The sequence below is a fragment of the Ixodes scapularis genome, unplaced genomic scaffold (assembly GCF_016920785.2).
Source record: "Ixodes scapularis isolate PalLabHiFi unplaced genomic scaffold, ASM1692078v2 PGA_scaffold0__279_contigs__length_252992795, whole genome shotgun sequence".
In the NCBI taxonomy this organism is placed as follows: Eukaryota; Metazoa; Arthropoda; class Arachnida; order Ixodida; family Ixodidae; genus Ixodes; species Ixodes scapularis.
Genome location: NW_024609835.1, coordinates 181,909,832 through 181,915,879, shown reverse-complemented (window position 1 = coordinate 181,915,879; position 6,048 = coordinate 181,909,832).

The window sequence follows — 6,048 nt, the reverse complement described above, 5'->3', positions numbered from 1 at the left end:
ATAATACCGGCGTTGCTTGTCCTTTTTTATTAAAAGTAACTAATAATCTTGTTTGGCCTTTAAGATGACAAGTTCTCTGAGCCTTAGCTAAACTTTTTTGACAAAAGCGGGACGAAAACTTGTAATCCCTACTTCTGAATTTTTTTACAGAAAGTATTAGAAAAGTACGTACAGTGGTGCAAAATATGTGCGAATATTTATTCCAATGTTCCCAATAAAGACGAAATGTTTGAGCCACCAAACTGTTTACAGTACTATTCATGACGGTTGTACGCCCAACTTATCTAGATAAACCTGCGACTTCACCGGAACTTTCGGCAAGACGTCCGTTAAGATTAAAAAAATTTGTAAATACTTATCTACTAAAATAATTAAAAAAGAACATCAAATGAATGAAGCAAAAGAAAAAATAACGAGTAAAGATAGCGAGCACACCATAGTAGCCCGCGTTGGCAGGAGGGCGTCTTGAGAAGTCCATCTTTTGTCCCTCTCCAAACCGACTGGCGAATTCCGCGAAGCAGTCACCTGTACTGCAATAATTCCAACTGGTGCGAGCAAACCAGTTAACTCCGAATATGGTTACAAATTGAGAACAGACGAACTCGTGGGCATGGGCGTACCAACCGTGAGGGGGGGGGGGGGGGCATGGCACGTGTTTTGCCCCCCACCCCTGAAACAAACGCCACTGGGCAGGGCAAACACTGGCCGGCGGCGCCCAAGGGATACCATGGGCACCGCCCCGGCCCTGGGGGGGGGGGGGGGGTCTGGTTTGCCTCCCCCCCCCCCCCCACAACCACACACACGCACACTCAAAATTAAGTTGGTACGCCACTGCTCATGGATTTTACCCCGATCCTCTTCGGAAAACTGACATCCAGATCTACACAATGCGAAAATTTCTCTGTTTTAAGATAACACAAAATACTTTGCGGACGCTTAAGTCTGCCATGTCTGAAGACGTTCTGTCAAGACGCAAGTACACGGGACTGGCAACCACTTAGTTCATTTATGACCGCAGCGCGCGTGTTGTCTCGCCTAACGATCACAATACTCCGCGACCTCCCAAAAGCATGACAGGAGATAGAAAGAAGATAATATAATGCGTTATTAGCTTTTCTATGAAGCAACGTAGAGAATAAGTCTAAGCACGTGGCAATCAGTTCCTCCGAAAAGAAAAGTGCACCAGGATAATAACTGGGTGTGCTATCCGCTCCATGCCCCTCTTAAGGTTCACAAGAGGGGCCACCGCCGGCTTGTGGGGTTTGCTTTTTTATATTGCGCTGATTAAGCCGGTGCCGCTAGTATTGCGCGCGTCTCTTTTTGGGGCTCGCGGCATTTCGATTTTGACGACGGCGTTGACTCCTGGGAACGATAGTGTATTGATAAAGGTGTTGCTTAACACAGGTTCCGTCAGCGAGTCAAAGCGATAGCGTGCCCCTCTGCAAACTGCGTGCGCGTGAAGACAGGGCTACAACGGATGACTTTCAAACCTAGTGAATCTAAAATTGGTTTCATCGGTGGTCGTGTAGGTCTTTAGCTTTAGCGGTTTTGCTTTGTTTTCCGATCTGTAACGTCGAGCAATTCAAGACAAGAAAACAGCTTACGCATGGGTAAAACGCCATGCTTACAGCGTACACCGACAACGTGATTATCGACTGTTTTTCCGGGATATAGTCAGACACAGTTTTGTCTGCCGTTTCAAGAAAAGCTCGCTCGCACGTACTTAAACTAAGACGATCAGAGTGCTGTGGTTGAACCTGCTCCACAAGGGCTTTAGAATTCTCTTCTCGGAACGCTACGGCCGTGAGACAGCGTCAATCAGTTCGTGCATTCCCTGTGTGTGGCAATAGGAGTTGATCGATTATCTCGCACTCGCTGGAATTATTGCAGTACGTGCGAGTGCTTGGAGAAATTCGTCCGTCTGGTTAAAAGAGGGACATAAAACGAACTTCTTAATGCACCCTCCGGCCAACGCGGGCAACTAGTGCACTCACCATCTTTACCCATTTTTTTTAGAGCGCAGCTCTTAAGGCTCTGTTATACTCCGACGTAACGCGTGCGCGTGCGAGCGCGTCACAGCGACGTCACGTCGGCGAAAACCTGACGCTCTATAGACCTTTGTCCAGAAGTTCTCTTTTTAGCCTCGACCGCAAGGAGCAAAAGCGAACAATATTCTCGAACCCAGACGCTCACGGGGAGGGGGGGCTGCGTCGGCCTGCGCCCCCGCTTCCCGTTGAGGGGGTCCTCGCTGGTGTGCCGACTGCCGTTTCGCCGGCATCGGTCCTGTTTACCGCGGTATGTGAGTATAGCGCCCGTAATGCTGAGAGCCGTGTGTCCATACGCCACTTTGCCGCTGTTGGTTTCCATCTAGTGGAGCCAGAAAACATCTCGCGACGAGTTGACCGCGCCGCGAGTGACGAAGAAGAAGCAAACATGGCGACGGTTTGTGCGATTGCTTTGGTGGCTCCGGTGTTGAGTGTCTTCAACGTCCTCGTGAGAAAGTTCCCGTGCCCTTCGAAGTTATTGCAAGCACCACGAAAGATGTGGAATCATCGTCTCAACTACAAATAAGCAGGCCTTCACGAGCAACAACGGTGCCGAGCACGCTCTCGGCACAGTTGTGTCAGGCTCACGCAGCCAGCGGCACAGTTGTGTTGGTTGTGTCGTCAGATGTTCAACAACGCCGAGGTATTTTCATTTATCATTTGGAATGGCTGCAAGAGTGGGAAATTAATCTATTTCGCGGATTTTTAACGCCCAGGCGAGTGCCCTCCGTTGCAGTGCCGTCGTCGCGCAAAGTGCAGAGAAAACCGGGTGGCGATGGCGGCGGTGCTCTTTGATCTTGCGCCGTCGGGTTCATGAAGTCCGGAGTAAACGTATACGTATACGTGCGTCTGCTGGATCGGTGTTTCGGACTTCCTCAAAACTCTTTCTCACGCGCATTTTCCTTATGAAGCTTAGTAGCTCATTACACCTCATCGTCGACTGCGCTCATTTGACTACGACGGACGAGCCTGCATGATGTGAATTTCACTGCCTAAGATCCTTGGTGTGCTGTAACGAGGGCTAATAAAATATCACCGCGAACTTCTGAACAAACGAGTCGAAGTTTCGTCTGCTATCATAACTGATCGCCTGTCACAATATTAATCAGTAGCGTTCCTAGACTCCGTCCCCACAGGCACCGTGCTTCGTTGCCCGATAGTAAGTGTCTCCTGGTACCTTATAGAATTCCAGCTCCCACTTCAAGTAAGTACCATCCTTTAGAACTGGCAATTAATAGTTTCGAACCCAGACGCTCGCAGTGTGTGTGTGTGTGTGTAGGGGGGGGGACGCGTGCTAACATACTCGGAGCCCTCGTTTACGCCGCTTCGCAGCGGCAGACAAGGCGCCACATTACAAAAGAAAGCTAATCCGAGCTGTCTATGTAACTAGACCCATTCGCTAGTCATTCGATGAAACGTCGTGGTCTCGTTTTCATTCGCTAAAACGGCGTTCGATCAAGTGAACGCCTCGTACTTATTTCGGCTCGGCAGAGCCGCGCTGCCGCAGAAAGGCAAGCAGATCGCGAAAATCGGTCTCAAACGTGCCGCGAATGTAATGTCGTATACAAGAAGCCAACAATCAAGCATTTGAAAGCTACAAGAAAGCGGTAGCGAAATATTTACTGCGCAATAAACCCGGACTGAAACGCGGATGTCAAGGGTCAGCAGACACCGAGAACATTTAAGACAATAAAGGTTTTCTCTTTTTTTCTTGATCGAGATGGGTTCTCGAATGTTCATGACATCTTATCTGTTGAAGAACGGGTCGCGGAGGCTTCTGGTGAAGACATCGTTCACGATGTGCCGGTGCATTCGGTCAGCCTGTCGCATCCAGCTCCCCAAAGCAACGCCGCCAACGCAGCCCCCCCTCCTGCCTGCCAGTTCTCTCCGCGTGGTGGCGCGAGCGTAGATAAACATGGCGGCGCCCTGGAATTGGCGCGGACACTGGTCTATACTCCGGCGTCGTGGCGTAACCGACCCCACCGGCGGCGTTCGACGTTCGACGCAGCCTGACCGCCTCTACGCCAAAATGGAGCATACCGTATTCCGCGCCGGCCGCGCCAGCGACGCCGGACCAGGATGCATCACGCGCTGGCTCCCGGCAGCCCTCGCACGGGAACCGCGGCGAATACGAGCAATAGCAGACGACAGGAGCACCACTCCGTGTGGCGTCATGTTTGAAGAATCGGACTCGGTCGGTCGAGAAACTGATCGAGGGAATTCGTCCTCACCCGTGTGTCTACGACACGAGGAAGTTTGAGTACCGCAGACCGTGCGCTTGTCAAAGATGCACCGTATGTACTTTGACCGTCTACGCTTGCGCCGCAGGCGGTGCACCAGCAGTGCAAGCGCGAGTTTTCGTCGTGCAAGGTACGTCCACGCCATCGCTCGAACTTGGCGCTCAAGAAGCGCGAGAATTTTCGTCTGCTATGCAAGCCGAAAGGGAACCGGAAGCGGCGCACTCGCGCAGGAAACGTGCCCTCGTAGTCAGATTCTGCGCATGCGCCGCGCCGGCGGCCCACCGACGCGCACCGCGGGAGCCGCCAGGGCCGCCGGAGTATAAAGACGCCGAATTTTTGACGCGCGCGGCGTGACTGACGTGACGTAGCCGACTTCGGCCAGCGTTCGCTTGCGCGCGCGTTACGTCGGAGTATAACAGAGCCTTTAGGCGCCCGTTTCCGACATAAGCGGCGTCGGCGTCGCCGTCGCCGTCGGCGTAACCGCGCGGTGCATTATGCGTAAATTTCCCCGCTAAATCTAGCGGAAAAATTTCCCCGATAAATCGAGCGGAAAAATTTCTCTGGGGGTCACGCGACCCCCGTAGTCACGTGACACCCCAGGTCACGTGACCTTGGGGAGGGGGTCATGTGACCCCACCAAGGTCACGTGACCACCCCCCCCCCAGGTTACTTGACTTCTCCCCCCGAAAACACGTGAACCTCAGTACCCTTCCCTCCTCCTCCTCAAGAGCTGCGCTCTCATTCGGCGTTACAGGGAGTTGTAAACGGCTTTCATTTTTTTTACTCGTTCAATTTCATATTTTGTATTTTACTCAAATCCAAAATCCGAAATATATATATATATATATATATATATATATATATATATATATATATATATATATATATATATATATATATATATATTTTATCTTAAGGGATGTTTTGCTGAAAGTGGCAGTGAGGTCGAAAGTTTGTCTTTGTCAGCCGGACGGACAAACGTAATGGATAGCAGTGTAACAAACTCGGCGGCTCAAACATTTCCACTTCATCGCGAATATTGTTATAAATATTCGCATATAATTTTCACCACTGCAGCTGCTTTTTTAGTACTTTCTGTAAAAAAAAAATTTTAGTTGCGATTACAAGTTTTCGTCCCCTTTTGAGAAAACGGTTTAGCTAAAGATCATATTAAAATTACTTGTCATATTAAAGTTCAAAGCAGGATTATTGGTTAAATTAATCAAATAGAGGAGTAACGAAGGTATTGTAAATATTAGTAGGATGCTTGAAATTGAATCCAATAAGCGAATACAGCAAAAACATATATCGAGTCGTAATATACACAGAATCAAAAGATAATATCGTCTGTGGCATTAGGCGAAAGTGCCGGCGTGGAAGGTATATTTTGCAGCACCGTAACTTTCAAGGAAACAAAATGATAAAACATGTTTTTCATTAATATACTATACACGACAATTTGGTGGAGAACTATCACATTAAATAAAAGAAAATCGAAGAATTTTTTTTTTTTACTTTCCCTTGAAAATTTATAACTTTTTAATACAGAACATGTTAGGAGGGACATAACATTTCAATCATTAAAGGGATACTTCAACGAAATTTGAAATATTCCCGTCGTGTTCAAAAATAGGTTGAATATGATCCACAATATTCGTAAATGACAATCGCACGTTTGTATTTTGAGCCTGGTGGCTGTATTTTTCGTTATAAACGGCCCACTCTGGCAAGCGCTCGGAGAAGGCCCAGCTTAGAGCACGTGA